The sequence below is a fragment of the Grammomys surdaster genome, unplaced genomic scaffold, assembly GCF_004785775.1.
Source record: "Grammomys surdaster isolate TR1022 unplaced genomic scaffold, NIH_TR_1.0 125878, whole genome shotgun sequence".
Lineage (NCBI taxonomy): Eukaryota > Metazoa > Chordata > Mammalia > Rodentia > Muridae > Grammomys > Grammomys surdaster.
Genome location: NW_021620703.1, coordinates 2,329,528 through 2,350,794, shown reverse-complemented (window position 1 = coordinate 2,350,794; position 21,267 = coordinate 2,329,528).

Below are 21,267 nucleotides of genomic sequence, written 5' to 3'. Positions count from 1 at the left end.
TCCTCCTCCTCCTCCTTTTCCTCCTTCTCCTCCTCCTCCTCCTCCTTCCATGATTGCATCTTTTTGAAGGACTATTCACATAGGGAAATAAACTCATTTTATTTGCCTAGAATAAAAAGCTGGATGCAAGTTTTGAAATAGTGATAATAATATCAAAGTAAGGCAACTGAAGGTTTTCATGGTTCTCAGTTTTAGCCATTGTAAATGGACTTGCTAAACTATTCCGTGTATACTCCAGTGATTCTTTCTTTCTTCCTTCCTTTCTTTCTTTCTCTCTTTCTTTCTTTCTTTCTTTCTTTCTTTCTTTCTTTCTTTCTTTCTTTCTTTCTTTCTTTCTTTCTTTCTGTAGTGCTGAGAGCTTGCACATATTAGGCAAGCAGCCTACTAAGCCAGTGCCCAGTCCTAGAGTTCAGTCTTGTCTTACAGTTTCCTGTAAGAATAGTTGAGTTCAGTTCTCTCCAATTCAGTTCTAACTATGGCTGATCCTTCTCCTCTCCTGCATGCATGAACCAACATGTACATTTTCCAGGAGAAACATGTGCATATTTCTAAGAATTTAATATTTTTCAAATGACCCATTTCATGTTCCTTTTTTTTTTTTTTTTTTTTTTTTTTTTTTGAGACAGTGTTTCTCTGTGTAGTTCTCGCTGTCCTGGAACTCACTCTGTAGACCAGGCTGGCCTCGAACTCAGAAATCCGCCAGCCTCTGCCTCCCAAGCACTGGGATTAAAGGCATGCGCCACCACCGCCTGGCTCTCATGTTCCTTTCATTAAAGACTTCTTATGCTTTCCAGATTTCTAAAACTGTGATACATTTTCACATCTGTGTTTATATAGTTCCCTGAGTTGAGCTACCTCCCTGAAACTGTGGTGAAAATCTGAAACATGTAATGCTCTATGTGTATGATGAAGTTTTGTGATAAACTTGTTTTTAGTGAATAATAAATAAATCTGTTGACCACTAATTATTTTCTTGGTAATATGTGGAATATTTTACTTCCGTTCAAAAGAACTGCCAAGATATAAAGGCAGAAATATTTTTACTTCGGTTTATCTTGAAATCGTTTCTATTCTTGGTTTTTGTTTGTTTGTTTGTTTTTTATGTTGATGTGACATGATCAGTATTAGGGTCCATATGACAGGGGCCTAAGGAGGTAAAAAAGAGTCTGGGCACAAAGGCTATTTCTTCATCATGTTCCAGGAAGAAGGCTACTGTTGCTCTCCTCGTTTCCCACACTGTCCTTTTATGAACACTTGCTGTGCGTTCAACAGTAACTTTCAGTAGGTAGCTACATCTTGGCTTGATCCATGTATTGCTGTTTTGTTTTGGTTTGGTTTGATTTGTTTTGTTTTGGTTTGGTTTGTTATGGTTTGGTTTGGTTTGGTTTGGCCTGTTGTGAGCATTGGCTCCCTGCCTCACATTCTTTATTAAGGCTGTGCCATTTACTTGTCCTCTTGCTGCCTTACCTGCTCATTTATAAAGCACTGTCATTTCTTTTTCAAAATGCATAGATTGCTTCCAGTGGTCTCAAGACTTCCAGAGATGAGAATGTCATTGTCCCATGACTGGTTACTCAGGCATGAGCTTGGTCTCCAAATGCCTCCTCTCTATCCTATCCTGCCTGTGGCAGCAACCTCTGCTCTCCTAAACACCATTTTCTAAAGTGCACTTAGGTACATTTAAAAATCTGAGTGCTTGAGACTCTTATTTAGGGATGTCTGAATCTTTCCACCTGTTCTCTCACCACTTTCTATGGAGTTTCCAATTCAAACTTTGATAAGCTTATGCCTTTGGTAAATGTTTTTTCTGATGATCCCTTAAACTAAAAGTCTTTAAATTTTAATGAATATGTAATGAAATGTTTGCTCTATTGTTTTCTAGTAATTAATCCATACATTACTTCTGTGAATCATTATCAATGCAATTAACTACATATATAATAATAACTGAATAACTTCTATCAGTTCTCAATAAAGTTATCATTATATCAGACTCATTGACTAATTTACTTCTTCCAAGAAAAAAAAAGTAAATTCCCTAGAATTTTTTGGACCTCACCACTTACAGGTCTGTAGAAGTACCTAGATTTTATCCAGCAAAGCAACAGCTACACAGCTGCATTTGACTGGAATGTCTGTGGGAGAACACTGGACATATACAGAAGAGAAACTGGAATATGATAAAATACAGAGATAGGAGACAGCAATGTACAAGGAGAAAATGAAATACCCTTTCCTTTGCCATCCAGCTCCACAGACTCCCCCTCTGCAGGGGTAAGAGTTGAATGGGGCAGATTCATAAAATGCTGTCAGTGTGGATGCAAACGTTCCAAGGTGCAGAAAAGTTACACAATTCTCTGGTGTCTTCACCCTGGTATTACAAATAAGCTGGGAGTTTTCATAGGTGTCCTAGCATGCCAAAGCCAGGAACTATCCCTAAGACAGGACAACTTTTCTCAAGTCATTCTTCTCCAGGGATGGGAAACCTGCATATTCCCATCCTGTGGACCCAACAGACATTCCAATGCACTAGTAACATCAGGGTGCAGGGAGGCTCACAAACCAAGCTTGGCATTGAAGTTTGACTCTGAATCAAATCTACAGGATGCCTTGTGCTACAGAAAATAGCATCTGAGAGGGTAGTAAAAGAGAGATGCTGTCCTCAAGTCACAGGTTATGGAGCTCATCTGCTAGCCAGTCACATACAGAGACATGGCAGTAACAGGAAGAGCATGCAGTTCATCCCAAGATGCTACCACTCTATTTCATTGTTTCTGCACACAGGTGCATTCTGGAATAGCTTTGAGCAACACAGGAACCCCATTTGTTACCATCTTGCAGGCACACAGCCTAAGAAAATCTGGCGAGAAACTTTGCTAGTATTGGCCCTGCCCCATGACCTCCTCACTCTCTGGACACTAAGCCTAAAAGAATAAGAGAAGGAAAAACCTAACCACCCCTCTACCCAGCTAATGGAGGCTCAAGAGAAATCTTGCTCACCTGTCACCAACACCTTTCCATTTACCGGTAAGAAGACAACAGTGTTTAGTACTAATGCTATTAGCAAAATCCAGAGAGTTCAATGAATAAAACAGTCAACAATGACTAAGATACCCCTATCACCTGACTAGAAATCGTGCCACTCTTGTAGGTATAGACACGCAGTAAGGATTTCACATACAAGCCTGTCCACATCATGCCTGCCTGAGCTCCTACCATGTTCCCACTCTTGGATGGCCTGAGAAAGAGTCTACACTGTAGATAAACTCACCATCCATAGGCAAAGAAACCCCAGGAGACTGTGCTTCATGCCAACATTGCCTAACTCACCCATGCCATCAGATGCATAGAAAAATCCACTTGCTCAGAAGACCCTAAAATGGTACTGATAGCTCATCCACGCTGTGCACAAATTTGAACACAGGAACACAGAAAATATATTTTAATTGGGTCATATGATATCATCAAAAGATCAAAACTTTCTGGTAACAGCAAAGAAGTTTAGATGAATGAGAAGCCTAAAAGAGAATTCAAAGAATTTTTTAAGCCATTGAATAAGATCTAAGTGACTAAAGATAAACCATTCGCTGAAATTGAGAATAAAATGCAGGAAATACATGTGAAATCCAACAGAAAAAAAGTGCATGTTTTGAAACAGAGCCATAGAGAAATTGAAAGTTCAATAATCAAATGAAAAACTCACTTGAGAGCCTGAGGATGTATTAGATCAAACAGAATACAGAATATCTGAGAGTAAAGATGGAACTTTTAAAATTTCTTATTCACAGAGGGGGGAAAATACAGAAAAAGAAAGAAAAGATGGAGAAAGCTCTCAGTAACTTTGTGACACTACCATTCAGTGATCAAACACGAGGACCATCCAAAGGCTGAGAAATAAAGGTTAGAGCATAAGAAAAGAAGAAGAAGGAAAAAAACCAGTCAGTGAAGAAGCAGCAGAGAGATTCTGTCATCCTGGGAACTACATAGGCAGAAGCATGTTGGGGCTCATTCAACCCCAAATATATACGACCAGAAAAGAATCTTATCACGGCATATAAAATCAAAGCACAGGACAAAGACATTGTGAAATCTGAGAAGGTGGTCTTAAGATACATTGAAGGATAATTCTATTAAGAAATGATTCCACTATTAAGGCTAGAGGACATAAAATGATATATTCTAACACCAGAAGGAAAATAGCTGCCAAAGAAGACTCCTGTATCCAGAATTGAAGGAGGAGCAAAGACCAGAGATTGGTGAAAATGGAACTGGTTTATGACCATCAGAGTAGCCTTACCACATGTGCTGAAGGTAAACCTGCAGACGGAAAAAAATGAATGAAAATTATTACAACATATGAGTATCACTGCTGCTCCCAGCTGTCATAGGAGATCAAATGGGATTTCAAAACATGGGCTGTCTCTCCAAAATCTGTTCATCAGGAGTCTCCAAAGGTCCATAGAATAACACAGGCTATACTATTGCTCTTGGTCACCCAGAACTAGATGGTGTAATATACATGACTTTTGGTAAATTGTCATATGCAGTTCGAGTTCACTGAGAAGGTAGCTTTAGAAGCAAGGTTTCCGCTCCCCACCACTTCAGACCCAACCGTGTTTGTCTCAAAGTGTCCTCAAAGCTCCTTGTCTAGAGATCACCCCTTCCCCAATAACAGAGAACAGCAGAATAGCCCAAAGTAAAAACAACCACACCCTTAAAAACAGCCCAATGGTAACCCATTTCCAACAGACTCTATTATTACTTATCCAATGATATAAAAGCTTCTACAGCAGGAAGGAAATGCAGAAGCTCATCCACGGAGAGAAAGCTCAATCTAGAATTGCAGCCGACTGCCTCAACGTCTCCAGTTGGTTTCCTGAAGATGTTTATAAGCTCCTTATTTGATGGTATTAACTCTCTACTGTTATTTGTTCGTGTGTGTGTGTGTGTGTGTGTTTGTGTGTGATTTCTAGCTGACTACTTTAGCGGGGTTTCCCTGGTTGATTTCTGTGGTTATGTTTTGAGTATCTGATTTAATGTTGTTTTACTATCTATCTGTTGCTTCTCTCTACCTTCCAGTTGCTATTTACTCTATAACTTTCACTTGCTATGTGTTAAATAAACAAACTCATTTAAAACTGAAAGTCTGGGTATCATAGACCATTCTTTGGACTGTATAAAACAAATGGTGATATTTCAGCGCTGAAGACACCACAGAATTTGCTGCAGAACACGTTGAACCATATGAACTATTATAATGCCCTGCCAGGCAGAATGTAGTTAGAGGTACAATTGTGGGATGACTATTTAAGAGGATAACCTACAACATTCTGATTGATTTTGAGGCTTATTATACAGGAACTCATGACTGGTACCTGTCAAAACCTCATGGATAAGGTGATCACAAGCCCTAAGGGGGAACTTACTATTGCATTTTGCTAAGTGGGAATGTTGTACAATTGTCCTTTAAACACCTGTGTTTATCACTATAGATTGATGGAGCTTCCAGTCTCCATCAGAGAAACTTCTTCCTATAGTGGCTGGTAGTCAATACAGACATCCATAACTGGTCCAAATATTGATAATAAACGAATATTAAGTATTTGGCTCTAAGTGGAACATCTATAGCACTCCTTCTATCATAAAAGAGAGGACAGAAGGAATGTAAGAGCCATCAGAGGGGAATAGGTGTTAAGAAATTTATTGAGAATGATGGAGCGAAATTAAATTTTTCTTTAAATATATAATATTAGATAAAAGAATAGAAACAACATATATTTCCAATGAGAAGAATGAAAAGCAGTATTCGTTGGAAATTCATACTTATTACTTCCTACATCAGAAAATAAAAAAAAAAGATTTAAAGGCTCTGGAGGTAGCTCAGTGATGGCATGTTGCCTAGCATGTGCAATGTTGATAACATATGCAGTCTCCCCTCCCCCATCTCCCCCTCAAATAATCTGACACTATACTTCAAGGCTCTATAATGTAAGAAGAAACCAAACCCCTGAATAGTATAAAGAAAAAATAATAAATAAGATATCAGAGCAAAAGCAAATACAGAATAAAACTACATGAAGCAAGTTTTATATACCTTTTGCTAGACCAGCCAATAGAAAAGGAGAGAGGTCTAAGTTAAAATTAGAGATAAATAAAGAGGCATTATAGTTAATGCTACAGAGACAATAAGGGTCATTAGGAATTACTTTGAAAAACTATTGGAACATATAAAAATGGACAAATTTCTTAACACAGGGTATACCATAACTGAATCAAGATACATTAAGCATAAATAGACCAGTAACAAAAAATAGATTGACTCTTTAAAAAAACAAAAAGAATCTTTCCCCAATAAAAATACCATGGTCACATTGTTTTACTGATGAGTTTTATCAAATTTTCAATGAACTAATGGCACTGCTTCTCAAACTGTTCCATAGCAGTTACAGGACGATAACTCTCTAGAACCCATTCTAGGAGACTATTACTCTATTACCAGAGTGTACACTATGACTTTATTATTACCAGATCAGTGTGCACATACACGTGTATGCATGTGGGTGTGCACACACATACACACACACACATACATTTTAAAGAAAGAAAGAAAGGAAGAAAGAAAGAAGGAAAGAAAGAAAGGAAGAAAGGAAGGAAGGAAGGAAGGAAGAAAGGAAGAAAGGAAGAAAGGAAGAAAGAAAGAAAGAAAGAAAGAAAGAAAGAAAGAAAGAAAGAAGAAAAGCATAAGCCAATATCCCTTTTAGTTTCTTTTTACTACTAAGAATATACCATAAGCAAAAGAAAGCATTTAATTGGGAGATCACCATTCTAGAGGGTAGTAGAACACAAGACCATTATGTTAGGCAGCATAGCAGCATGCATGCAGGTATGGCACTCAAGCAGCAGCTAAGAGGTGTATCTGATCTACTTGCAGAGGGGAGAGAAAGAACTATCCAGGATAGAATGGGCTTTTGAAACTTCAAAGCCTGCCTTCAGTGTCATACTTCTACCAACAAAGCCATGTGTCCCAGTCCATCTCAAAAAATTCCACCAACTGGGGGCAAAGAAATCAAACATATGAGCCTCTGGAGTGATTCTCATTCAAACCACCACGTTCTACTTCATGGACTCTATACTCTCATGTCCATATCATAATGTAAAAATATATATAGTCTAACTTTAAAAGTTCCCCCATAGCCAGTCACTGTCTCAGCATTGTTCCAAAGTTCAAAGTCTCTTCTGAGACTCAAAGAGGTATTTTAATGTAGTAGTCTGCTATAAGATAAAAAAGAAAGTTACATAATTTCTATAAACAACTGCACAGAATATACATTGCCATTCCAAGAGGGAAGAAAGAGGGCATAATGAAAAAACACTGTAGCAAAGCAAGCCAGGAATCCAACAGGGAAAGTCCAAATCCTGTAACTCCACATCCAATGTTAAAGGGCTTTAATTGTGTATTTATTATTTCTATTTGTCTTGTTTGTTTTTTTCACTGTAGAACTGTATAGGAAGCATCACTAATAACCATGTGACAGGATCAATACTAGGTTGTTTTGAAATCTCCTCTGTCAATGAAATCAATCCAAAACTCTTCAATTTACCCTCAGGCAGATTTTTAGGACCAAGGCCAAAACCGTCACATTCTTTGTCAAAATATCACAACAATGTTCTCTAACCTGGCTGATAATATTGTTCACCTCTGAAAACTACTGAGCTGGACCTCTATAGTCCCATTGCTCTCAGCACTACAATCTTCCAAGATTTTAATGACATGACCCATTAAGCCAGCCCCACTTACAGCATGCAACCACTTTTATATTCCAAAATCCCCAAATTTTCCATATTTTTTTCAACAAACATTATGGTTAGGCCTGTCACAGCAATACCCCACTCCTGGAAGCAACTTCTGGCTAAATTAATTTTCTATTGATGTGACAAGACACATGGTCAATGCAACTTTAAAAAGAAGCAAAACTGTAAGTCAATATTCCTAATGAATGCAAGTGCAAAAATTCTTACAAAATAGTATCTGTCTTAGCTACTTTTCTACTGATGTGTTAAGACATCATAACTAAGGCATTTTATAGAAGAAGAAGCGTATTTGGGAGTTATGGTTTTAAGGTTAGAGTCCATGACCATCAGTGGTAAGGACCACAGTCACAGACCAGGAGGAAAGTTGCTAAAGGAGTCATTTAGAGCTCAGATCTTGAAACACAACTACAAGGTAAAGAGAGCTAACTGGAAACAGTATGGGATTTTGAAATCAAAAGTCTTTCCCCAGTTACACACCTCTTCCAATGAGGCCACACTTTCTAATCCTTCTCAAATAGCTCTACCAATTAGGGGCCAATCATCCCAACGTATGAACCTATTGGCACCGTTCGCACTCACACCACCACATTATACTAGCAGACCAAATTCAGCAGCAGCACTTTGGAGTTCATATACCTTGATCAAGTTGGTTCCATTGCAGAGATGCAAGAATGATCAAACATCTACAAATCAGCACACATCATATAAACAGGATGAAGGATATGAATCATCATCTCAAAAGTTACAGAAAAAGCATTTGATAAAACCCCTCACCCACTCATGACAAAAGGCCTGAAGAAATTAGGTATAACTCATAGGTCGATAGTACTTACCAGAGCTTGAAATTCTAAAATGGTTCTTTTGGGGAGGTCTTGGGGTCTGGTATGGGGCCTTTAGAGACTTTGTAGAACCTCATGATGGCTTGTGATGTTTACAAAGGGAGAGAGGTTCTGGCTGATCTTAATGATTAGCAAACAAGTCAATTGAGTTTGTAAAATTCTAAAGTAATTAAGTAGAGGGCCAAGCTGTCAACAGGTCTGTTTGCATCACTCAAAGGGAAATAGGGCAAGATGGAGGCAGAGTTCCTAGAGGAAAAACACAGCAAGCTGCTATATCTAGGGAGGTTGAGGAAGGCTTCAAATCCAAGCAGGAGTTCGTGAAAAGCATAAACAATGAATGATACAGGGAAAAGAACTCATCTTGTCCCCGTGCAGGCAGTTATTCCTGCTGAGCAAATAGTGTACTTTTCTTCCCTGCGTGAAATTACCTGGGGGTGAGGGGTGAGGATCCTTCACTTAGCCTGTAGAATTTTCAGCAGCCAAAGATGTGGCCAAATGAAAGTTCAAGTCTACAGAGCTGATCTGGAGTCTCTCAGATGGAGACACCCAAACTTGGGTTTGCACCCTTTTGGGACTGAGCAATGTGGAGCAATGCTGCCTTCTAAGAGCAGTGTGGAGTGCGTTTGTTGTGGCAGCATCTGAGGAGGACGAAGCTCATAACAAATGTCTATGAGTTAGAAGGTCGGCTTTGGTAGTGTCGCTCACCTATGACATTGTGTCCAACTTTGCTGAAAAAGCAGATATGCTATGAGATAGTTTTGTGCTATATTGGATCTTCCTGATGTCTGTGAGTCTGTCTGTCTGTCTGTCTGTCTGTCTGTTTTTCTTCTGGCTTCTACTACCAATCTGCACTTGCCTGAAGCAGATGATGCTGGGCCTTTAGAAGTCCTACTCACCCAATGTATAGGGTTCATTATCTGTTGTTAACTCTCAGATGTCTCACAGATTTTTAAAGCATCTAGAAAGACAGTAAAAATAGGGGAGAGGGAAGCTAACCCAGCATGTTAAGAAATCAGTCCCTTGCAGATATTCCACTGTGGCAGGGTCAGTGAATACAGCATTGGTGTCTATTTGTACCAAGTCAACTCATTCAGGCTGCATTTTGAAACAGAACACTGATCAGAAAATCAATCTGGGTTGAAATGTTCTGTGTGAGATGCACAAAGAAACAGCACAAAACCGTCAGGAGGAGAAAATGTGTTTGAGAGCCTAAAATGTTCACTGTGTTGAATACTGTCCATGAACCATTAGTAAACTTGTTGTCTTGGGCAGATGAACTAAAGACACATGAAAACAAACCTTTCTCAAGCTGAGTATATAGAGATGCTGGAGGAATGAGCAGAGAAAGGACTTGGGTTCCTACCAGCTCTGGGAGCCTCCCTGGCCTTGAAGCCTTCAACCACAGCTTACCTAATTGACAAGTTCCTGCTAGGCCTCTGATTTCCAACCATCCCAAACTCTATTTTCTCATCCACAAAATGGGGATATTTGAATTAACACCCTCCAATGCTCATTTGATTTCTAATATCCTAGAAATTTGCCAGAAGTGAGTATTTTTCTTGATGTAGCCATATATTTTGTTATGGGGCAAGTAAGAACACTTGAAAGTGAAAAATTTAAAAGGTCATAATCCCTTAAAAATAAGTCAACAGCCCCTTCTAATACTTAACAACTGCAACGTCATAAGCTTTCTGTTAGAACACCACAATAGTTCTCAACCTACGGGTCACAACCTCTTTGGGGGGTGGTCATATATTATATATCCCACATATCAGATATTTACATTAAGATTAATAATCATAGAAAAATTATGAAGTAGAAGCAGAATAATTTTATGGTTTGGGGTCACCACAACATGAGGAACTGCATTAAAAGTTAGCAGCATGAGGAAAGTTGAGAAACACTGTGTTAAGAGCTGTTTTGCCAGTTATACCTTCCATTTCTCGAGAAGATTCCCTGTCTTCTGGGTTCTCATATCAATTTATTTATTTATTTATTTATTTATTTATTTATTTATTTATTTATGTAGACTAACATTGGAATTATAATAAAGATTATACTAATTTATAGATTTGGTCTTTTTGTCATTTCCTATAGAGCTCAAAGACTTTGTTTGTACATTTTTATTTCTTTATCTTTGTAATCTGAATGTTCCAATTGCTCTAACTTGTCTTTACATCCCAGAGGTTCTTTCCTCCCTTTGATCTGTTTCATGATGAAGCTTCTTCATAGCATCCCATTTGAGTGAATTTCTCACTTTCCATATTTCAGTTATTTTACTTTTTCTTCTGATGAGTTAGTTTTGAGACAGTGCCTTGTTATGGATCCCTGGATAGCCTATAACTTGCTGTGTAGATCAAGTTGGCCTTGAACTTTCAGAGATGGGTCTGCCTCTGCTGCCCATTACTGGGTTTGAAGGGTGTACCACCTCTGGCCAACCAAGACTGTAGCCCTGCTTGGATAGTAGTTCAACCACCCATTCCACATTCACATCCTGCATTGACTTCCTTATTCCATTCAGACATTTATTTGTGTTCTCTTGAAAATCACTCAGGAGGGTTTTTTTTTCCTCTGTGATTTCCTTGACTATACAATATATTTTTCATTATTTCTTTGGGTTTTCAGATAACTGACACTCATTACTGCAGGATGTCTAATTTTAGGAGAAATTGTGTTGCCTTGATTTTTTTTTTTTAATATGGACCTTGCATATCTGGGGTGTATTTGCTGGCTGGTTCAGTGTGGTTGGTTGTTTTGATTTCTAATCAGCCTTCTTCTTTCAATGGAAGTGTTTGTAATGATCAAAAAGGGCTAGTTTGTAGCACAGTTGATATGCTATTTTACTACTAAACTCCTGTTCTGGGTGCAGGCACAGTTTCCTGTAGGTCTCTAAAAGCAGAACCCAGTATAAAAAAGCAACTACCATCAGAGGATAGGTTGGCCATGAACACAGAGTATTAATCAAACAGCAGGCACCATTAAAAGTTCCAACCATTTTAGGAAGCAAAAGCACACTGATGCTTGCACTGTGTATGGTAAGATACTAACAACTGTGGTATGAATCACTAGGATTAAAAATGGAGAAAAACAGTCAAACTACTTGGACCAACCAAGCAAAACTAGAGGAGGAGATGGCAGGAATATGGGCAGTTAATACAAGACTGGTAGGACGAAGGAAGAGAGACGAAACCCTCCTGAGTGATTTTCAAGAGAACACAAATAAATGTCTGAATGGAATAAGGAAGTCTGAATGGACGAAGGAAGAGAGACGATGAAATGCAAACCCCAAACATTTCCAGGTCCTGAGACATAGGGAACCCCAGGCAAGCTTATGTTCTCCAGGAAAGCATATAAAATGGAAAATGAGAAAGGAAAGCCTATTGAAAAGGAGAGGAAAGAGGGTCCGAGAACAGAGCAGCACAGAACTGGCTTGTTAGGCTGCCAGCGACCTTTAAGCACAGGTGGGGGCAGGGGCAGTGTGTGCACTCAGTCTCACCTGCTGCTTGCCTCTGCCTCAGCCCTCTAGGAGTGTCTTCCTAGGTTCCCAGATACGTGTTTACTGTACCCTTGGGCGACTGGTTGCAAGGCTGAATAACAGATAATGGGGATTTCTTTCCAAACTAGGTCATAGATACTGATCACACCTCTGGATGGCCCCCTCAAAAGTCTAGCTGCAAATGCTGGTCCCACTCCCGAGGGATGTCCTTCCTGGAGTCGAGCACAGTACTTGACCCTGGATCTGTGTTTCCCCCAAAGACAAACTCCAGTGATCTGTTTCTGACTGGATTTCCATCCTGCTGTGGAGTGAGGGATGCTGGTGCATAACTTCTTCCCCACAGTCAAGGTAGCATTGCTTAAAACAGCTAATCATATGCCACCCACAGTCAAGAGCAGAGGGAAATGAATGCATGCCTAATGCGTAGCTAGTTTGTACTATTCCTATACAGTCCAGGACCTCAGAACTGGGAAAGGTACCCACTACATTCAGGCTGCGTCTTCCTGCATGAAGACAATCAAGACAGCTCCCCACAGATGCGTTCACAGACCAACTGGATGGAGACTGTCTCTCATTGAGACCTATTCCCCAGATCAATTGACAATTCTTCTTGCTGCTGCTCCACTCCAGTGCTAAGCAGAAAGGGTTTTCCTGCCATCTCTCCTCCCTGTAGGGCTCATGTGACTGCACTACCAGACAAGAATAAGAACAGGTAAAGCTGAATGAGCTCAAATCCTGGGAATCTCAGAATTGAGCATGGGAGGGGTGGAGCCATTCCCTATCTGCCTCTATACCTGCTCCTGAACATGTAACCATGGGTCACTCCACTGAAGACCGTGTGCAGCCAGCCACATAGCATAATACAATACAGAGTTCTCCATAATACCTGGAGTTCTTCTCCATGCTAATGAAATACCTGGATAGCCTCCAGCCGGCAACCAAGGAGCTTGCTTCCTGAGTATTCCTTCTGACAAGAGGTATATAATCCCTCTTGAATAGAGTGTATGTATTCATATCCACCATCAAATAAACTAGCATGAACAAGCAAGGATCAGAGGGCTGCTTCATTAAGGATCACCACAGAGAAGGCTTTCAACTAAAGAGCCAAACCTAAGACTTCTGAGGAAAGCTTTCTCTCCTTTACCTACTCAGGTACTTAGCACTCCCTCCCAATCAGACTGGATCCCAGTCCTCTCAACCTGGCAGGCAGACACCCTCCATGCTCTTCCTCCACTTCTGTCCCTGTCCCTGTCCCTGCTGTCTGTGGACTCCCTGTTTTGAACATTGCCCTGCCTCCTCTCAGTGGCCTGACTGTGGCTGAGCCTGGGCACCTCCAGCAAAATGGCAGGATACAGCACCTCCCTGTGCCTCTGTCACATACAACAGTCATCTTCCATGTTCCCTCTTCTTTTTTCTCTTTAAAATATTTGCTGCGGGAGTAAGTGTAGTTTTCTGAGCCTCTTCGCTTTAAGCATGGCTCTATTCTCTCTCACTGAGACTGGAGCTAGCCACACACTGACAACCCCCCTCCCCCCTGAGACAGAATCTAGATTCTTCTTGTTCTGTTTTTCAAAGTGCTCTATTTCATCTTTTTATTAGACTAGAGACTCACCTGTCACCCACATCTTCTGAAACTGTTCTCCAGATTCCCCAGTGTCTTCCCTGGGGATATAGCAGACTGTGTGCGTGTGCGTCATCTGCCATCTTTGATCTTTCTTGACAGTGTCTTTTCAACAGTCGCATACTTGACAGCATATGAGAATATTCAATCCTATGGGGAAAAACATTTCAAACATAGAGGTCTCACTACCTCTCACCATTTCCCCAGATCTAGTAACTATTTAGGAAATCCATTTCCACATCAAGGAAGTCCAATACTCAGGCAGCAATTTTCCAATGAATTGACTCTTGAACATGAACATGCTAGAACTAAACTTTTCAATGATCTGATGGATGGAAACTTCACAGAGACACTTATTTCCAACTCTCTTCTATGAAAAATTATCTCCCTGTTTTCTAAGAAAATAATTTGCTTCTTGAAAGCATTGCCAGCGTTTATGTGTGGAGTTTCTTTCCTATAAGGTTTCAAAGATCTAGTATCTATCTAGATATCTAGATACTAGATACTAGATATCTAGTATCTATCTGCCATTGAAGATATATTTCAGGAAGTAGATGACTAAATAAAGGTTAGTATTGGAATATTTTTGTTGTGTAGACATGGACCATGTTCATAGAAAAAATAATATCGCTGTCTAATTAGTATGTGTGTGTGTGAAACATGGAGTTGATAGATGCATGAAACAACATGATATGGAAAGATGGGAGAGTCAGCAAAGCACTAGACCCACCTTCCCATTATTTCCGTGAACTTGGACAAATGACCTCCTCTTTAAAAGTCAGTAAGAAAAAATGCACCAAGTACTTCCTAGCTCTTAGGGAAGGAAAGAATCACTGTATCTGAGAGCCTGGAAGTACTTGACTGTGCTCAAGTATCAGAGACTAACCTTGCTCTGATTTGTGAAATTTTTATCTTTAGAAGTTGTCCCTTCTGGATGACCTGCTCCAAGCCATGTGTGATGGCTGGCAATGACCAAGAACCTCAAGTTCAGATCCCTGGCCTCACAGCTTCAGCCTGATGCAAACAGTTGCTAATCTTTAACTTAGTGGAACTCCTGCTGGGGGAAACCGCATGCATTCTCAAATACCCTGCTTTAATTCTGTCTTGACAGCATCCCACAGTGTGAAAAGAGGAATCCTATTCATTCTCCTCATAAATGACGACCTTACACAGGGAACTCAATCCTCATGCTAGAAGACAAGAGTTGGCATCATATCTGTGAGCCCTGAGCCTCCTTTGGCAGGAAGCGAAGAAAAAGATTAAAAAGGAAGTTGCCCAGCAACAAGACCAGGAAACTCGAAGGATCAAAACATCCTCTCTTGGCACCCACAGGCTTTCTTCTTATTTTCTGAGATTGTTTAACCCCACCCCCACTCTCAAGTGTGCATGAATATTTGGTGGCTTTGAAATCACCATCCTAACATCGCATAGATGCTATGCACTGGGTAAGAAGTGTATAAATATTCATTATCAGTCAGGATGCTGTCATACCTAAGGTGGGGTGGGCTCTCCCAAATTAAAATATGAAGAGATAGGATACCGCCTCCCAGCACCCCGCTTTGTTGCTGGCTTCATGCAGAAACCAATGCTGGGGATAAAAAAGTGGACCCTGAAATTCATACGAGGTTCAGGTGTAAGAAATTAAAACTAAAGACCAGTTCAACCCTGACAGTTTAATTTACTTCTCTTAAGATCCTTAATACCAAACTTATCAGCTCTCTCTGTTAAGCATTAACTTGTTAAATGAGTCTTAATTATACATAAGCAGATGGAGATTTGAATTAAAATTACCTTACACTCGAGTGGCTTTAGTTCATTATAACATATCTTCCTCTTAATCATTTAGGCAGGCTCGTCATCTTTCATATAGAAAGTTATTAAAGTATTCCAATTTCCATATTTCTTCAGATACAGCCACTATTAAATGGCAAGCAATGCACATTAGTAAGTGACTTATGTCATCAGAGAGTTGGTGAATTATTCATGTCAGGAACAATTTTTGTACTTTTCTGTCATCTGTAGCATATGCTTTTAAATACTTTATATTTACTTGTCCCATAGAACCTCACCCTATTCGATTTTATGTACTAATTTTAATTCGCTTTCTCTCCTAGAAGGTTAGGAACAGAACCTTACCAGAGGTCCTCAGCACTTCAGCTCATGAGTATCCAAAGAGCCAGCATTTCAGAGATAAAAGGTGAGCACTTCCCCAGATCACCTCCCCAAAGGGCTCTGAGACACAGTGGAAAGTGTTATTACAAACATAGGACACTTAAAACCAGCGGTGGTATCACCAAATACAGTAGCAAGTTTATCTTGGCAACTAATATTCCTTAGCCAAACAGATGAACTCAAGATTAGCTCCTGTCCAGTCATTAAAGACTACCCTAACTGTTAGACCTGCATGCTGTCATACCAACAAGTAACTCCAGCATCTAACAGGTTAATGTGGCTACACTGTAGCATTTTAGTGTCCTAAGTAAGAAATTTACAGTTATTCTCACAGGAACGCCCATGAGAAAACTCCAAAGCCCTACGCTGCCATCTCTTCCTTTAGAAGCAGCACCCCCTTGGGCTGTTATTTTACCCAAGTAGTCAATCAGTATCCAATAATGTTCTGATCCACGGGCGTCACTGGATTTACAGGCAGCAATGACAGTGGCAGCCGAATCAAACTAGACAGCTGACAAGACAGGAAGGTCCCGCGTCTGGGCTGAGTCATCAGGATGCGAGTTCAGTCAGCCTTGTCAAGCACTGGCATCTTTTATTTATAAAACACCACTGAGTACCGTCCTTTATGTTTGACAAAACTCAATATTCAGTATGACTCTTTCTGCACTTCTTAGCCTGGGTGAGCAACGACAGGTGATTACTCCCCTCACAGGAGTACCTTTTGAAAAGTAGGGGAACTGCGCATGCATGCATTACATCTCAGAGGGAGTTGGGATCGATCGGGATCCCCTTAGTACCGCAGTGGTGAAGAGTGGCAATTCTGAGAGGGTCTTTCTCTGAAGACACTTTTCTCCAACTAGCAAGCAAGACATGGCTAATTTTAATCACAAGTCATTAGCAGTACAGCATCGCAGCAAGTTAATCTGAATTTCCATAAAAATGCATAGCTGAAAGAGAAATAACATTCAGACCTGGGAAATAAATGGTAATATAAAATGGGAACATTAATACCATTGTTCTTTTCTTGGACAGAGAGAAGACTGTTATCTAGTAACGCGTGTGAACGTATGCACTTTGTGTGTGCATGTGCGTGTGTGTGTTTTTGCCTATACCCATAGGAAGGAAGGGTTCTTTTATTTTCCTTTTACATTGGTATATTCTACCTGCTGTCCTATGCTACTAAATTTCTGGTGAAATAAATACATAAATATAATGTACTCTCAAGAACACTTTAAATTTAAATAATCATGGAAGCCTTGGGGAATCACCTAGAAATCCTGCTGGAAGGCTGGAAGGATGGTCACTTTTCCAGTCTACAGTGTTTGGGTAACCTTCATCCATCTCAAGCCTCAACTAATTAAGTTTTCTGCTTGCTGTCATTGAAAGCTTCAGTCAGGTGTAATTAAAACTGAGCCAATGACAGCCATGGCATTTGTCAGAATCATCCAGTGGTTCAAATACCAGTTCTGACAGAAATGTCAAACTGATAGCAGTCCCATCCTCCCGGTGTGTGCAAGGGGAAAACACAGAGCACTTTTATTATAAATGCTTGGCTGATAACCTTTCTGAATCCCACAACACCAAATACCTCACACAAAATTTTATTATCCTGGAAAAATAAGTCATCTCAGAGCTGTCCCCGTGCCCTGTGGTAAAGCTCAGCCTAACTCAACAGTCTTCTCTTCTAGTTGGTCTTTCAGGTCATTTTGAAGTAAATAGAAAGTCATGTGGAATGAAATAGTTTCGTTAAAAAGACATGTTTAAGGAATTTTTTCATAGTTAGAAGTGTTTCCAATCAAATCTTCAGATTTATTGTTAGGTTTATGCTTATGTTTTAGCGACAAGAGATAGTTAAAACAAAAAAATACTAGTAAAGGTCCATTCAGGAAAGGGGCAAGAGAGGCTACAGATCCTCAGGAAAGCCCAAGCTTTGAATATCTCCCACTAGAGCTATTACACCAAATAGCACAGTGCCTGGCAAGCTAAATATTACTGGGTCTCTGATGAGTTAAAATGTGAAGGAATGAATATTGCATATGCCCAAGAATATGCCAACCCATGAAAGCTGTCACGGAATGTTAGGGTGGGAGGATAGCTTATCTAGTTTAGAGAAAAAAATGATCAATTGGGTAAACTAGTAGTTGTTCCTTTTCTCTTCCTATCTGCATACATAGTTGAAATTCAATAAATCTAAAGTGCTTTCATCAGTCTATGGCATAGAGAAAAATTAATATAGAAGCCAACGAAGCAGCTTTGAAGTAAAGAATCAGGTTCAAAAATCCTTGCGTAGATAAATCGTGAAGATAGATAGTCTTCATAGAAAGCATGGGGACTGCACATCTCTATCCACTTCAATGCATGGTTTCTAATTATACCTTGAAAGAAAGGGTTGTGTTCTGTGAACACTTTGAAATGCTTACCTCTGCATGTTTATGTAGAACATGCTTCCGAGAAGTAGGGAAAAGAGTACATAAAGCTTCAAGGGCACAGAATTATGATCCAGAGAAATTAAATCAATATTTTCTTGCATAGTGAAAAAGAAAAATGAATACAGAGAACAAGAATTGTTTCTAGAATACGGCCCAGTGAACCTTTAGTGAGAAGATAAGTTCCTAGGTCATCCAGGGATAGAGATGGAAATGCCTGGAGCTCTCTGTATTAGATGAAAACAGAAAAATATGAAGCTCGTACACATGTTCAGAGAGGCGGGGCTTGCTGCCGGCGGAGGCCTGTGTGGCTTCTCAGTGTGATGGTTCAAGTCATTTTAAGAGTTGGGTATTTCGGGCTGGAGAGATGGCTCAGTGGTTAAGAGCACTGACTGCACTTCCAGAGGTCCTGAGTTCAAATCCCAGCAACCACATGGTGGCTCACAACCATCTGTAATGAGATCTGATGCCCTCTTCTGGTGTGTCTGAAGACAGCTACAGTGTATTCATAAATAATAAATAAATAAATCTTTAAAAAAAAAAAAAAAAAAAAAAAGAGTTGGGTATTTCTATGCCTTAAATTACTCACAAAGCCTGGCACTGAGCAAGATCTGCCACACAGGCTGACAGGAAGCCCAGCAGAGGAGTCCCATCCCGTGTTGCTTAAAAGAAAGGTACACCCTTGGAAGATGAACGTGAGAGTGTGCTATCTGCCAAGCAGACCAGGCCTAGAGATAAGAAATTAGTGACAGCAGAATTTCTCCAAATATTGAATTCAGTGCATTGGCAGGGCTTGGCGAGGGATGGGTTGAATTAATGTGTAGGTTTTGCTCTCAAATGTTTAATTAGTGAACTGAGTCACTTTGCTCTTATTTCATAACGTCTTAACCTTCCGTTCAATAGCTCCACAACCAGTACTGTGCATTTGGGTTTCTCAAAATATTTTTCAAGAAAGACTACTTCTTTATGATATCAGATTTAGTCTTTCTTTCATTTTTTCTTTCTTTCTTTTTGTTTTTGGTTGTTTTGGTTGGTTTCTGTTTTGTTTGTTTTGGGGGAAGGAGCTGGGTGTTGTTTGGTTTGGTTTTGATCTGGTTATTACAACAAAATTTAATTCCTTTCAGAAATTCATTTATGGGCATTAAGGTAACAAAACAATACAAGTCTTCATAGCTGGACTTCCAGAAAAGCCTTAGGTATGTTACCTCATCAAAGAGGGATTTTATTTAACAGTGTTACCTGAATGCATCTGACAATGGATCACTGTTTGCATGAGGCATGTGAAAGGTTTGTGTATGTTCATTGAAAAATTCTGGCCAGTGTTGGCTCAATCTATAAAACACTGAGTCTATGGGTGCCTTGGAGAACACTCTGAGAGCTTTAGACTCCCTCCTCAAAGGAATCTATCATATACAAAGTACACACACAGTTTAATATAGTAGTGAGTGGGAGAACCTTAAATTTAAAGGGTTTTAAGATATTTGGAGGATATTTAGGATGAGTCTATCCCATTTACTCTACTGCAAGTATTTGAGTTGTTTCTTGGTTTAAGAAGGATGCTGTCATGAACAGACTAATACGCAAAGATAAACATACAGTTAGAAGAAATATCACTGCATCATAGAGTTCTACTTTAGTAAAATGTACTAAATATTTTTGGTACTTTTATACTCCCATGATTTGTGAGAAATGTTTCATTATTCTGTCCTTACCAATATCTTGGGTACATTGCATACCATAAAGCAGCTGTAATTCATATACTGCACAACTGGTTCATTTAAAGCATATAATTCAATCGTCTATAGCATAAACAATGGGTTTTCAGTTATCTCAGTCAGGGGTGTTTTCATCAGGACCATTCCAGTTTTTCCACATCCTGCCAGTTCTAGGGAGCAGCTCATGTATTTCTCTCTGGATCTGCATGTTCTATATATGTCATGTAAGAGGGATCATATGCTGTGTGGTCTTTGGGGGTCAGTTTCTTACACTTAAGAGAAATTCTTTCCAGAGTCATCCATTGTAGCCTGTCTCCACCACTCATAGTCAGACAGTATTACAATAGATGGTTATATCTGGGTTATTCATCTGTTGATCATCGACAGGCATTTGAGTGGTGTCCAGTTTGTGGCTTCTGTGAACAGCACCATTATGGGGAATTGTGTTGAAGTTTTATGTGGATAGTGTTTCCTTCCCTTAAGTATCTAGACAGGAATAGATTAGATGGTCATGAAACCCCAGTCCCTTAAGGGGTTACTGATGTTCAGTCCTAAAGTAGCTTCATCATTTTAAATTCCCACTAGCAGAGTAGGAAGGTTACAATTCCTCCACATTTAGTTTTTATTCTGCCCTTTGTTACAAGGGGGCATAACTTGGCTTCTGATTAAAGATTTGCTTTGCACATCTCCATAACTGCAAGGGATACTAGGTAACTTTTCGTGTGAGTGTGTGTGTGTGTGTGTGTGTATTATGTTCCTTTGGCAACTTTTAAATTATATGAAATTTACTATTGGTTTGTAATATTTTCAGAAACATTTTGAACAGCTGTTCTTATCAGGTATATGGCTGTGTGACTTGCAAAATAATTTTTCATCCCCCTAACCATAGTTTTGGGCTATTTTATCTACTGCCATTCCAACCCTTATTACACCCTAATTCCTATCAAGTACCCAACACTAGGCAGGAGAGAAAGAAGGTTTAAGGGGAAAGGGGGCATAGTCTTAAGACTACTTCCTGGTGATTAGAGCATCAGGTTCCTCAGGGCAAATCCAATCTTCGTCATCATCTCCAACCAGCAATCCAGCAAACAGCAATTAAGCAAAAGCAAAAGTAGCAAATGCAACTGTAGAAACAACCAGCCCTGGGGGAGTCACCATGGCCTTCTTAGGGCTCTTGTATCTATAC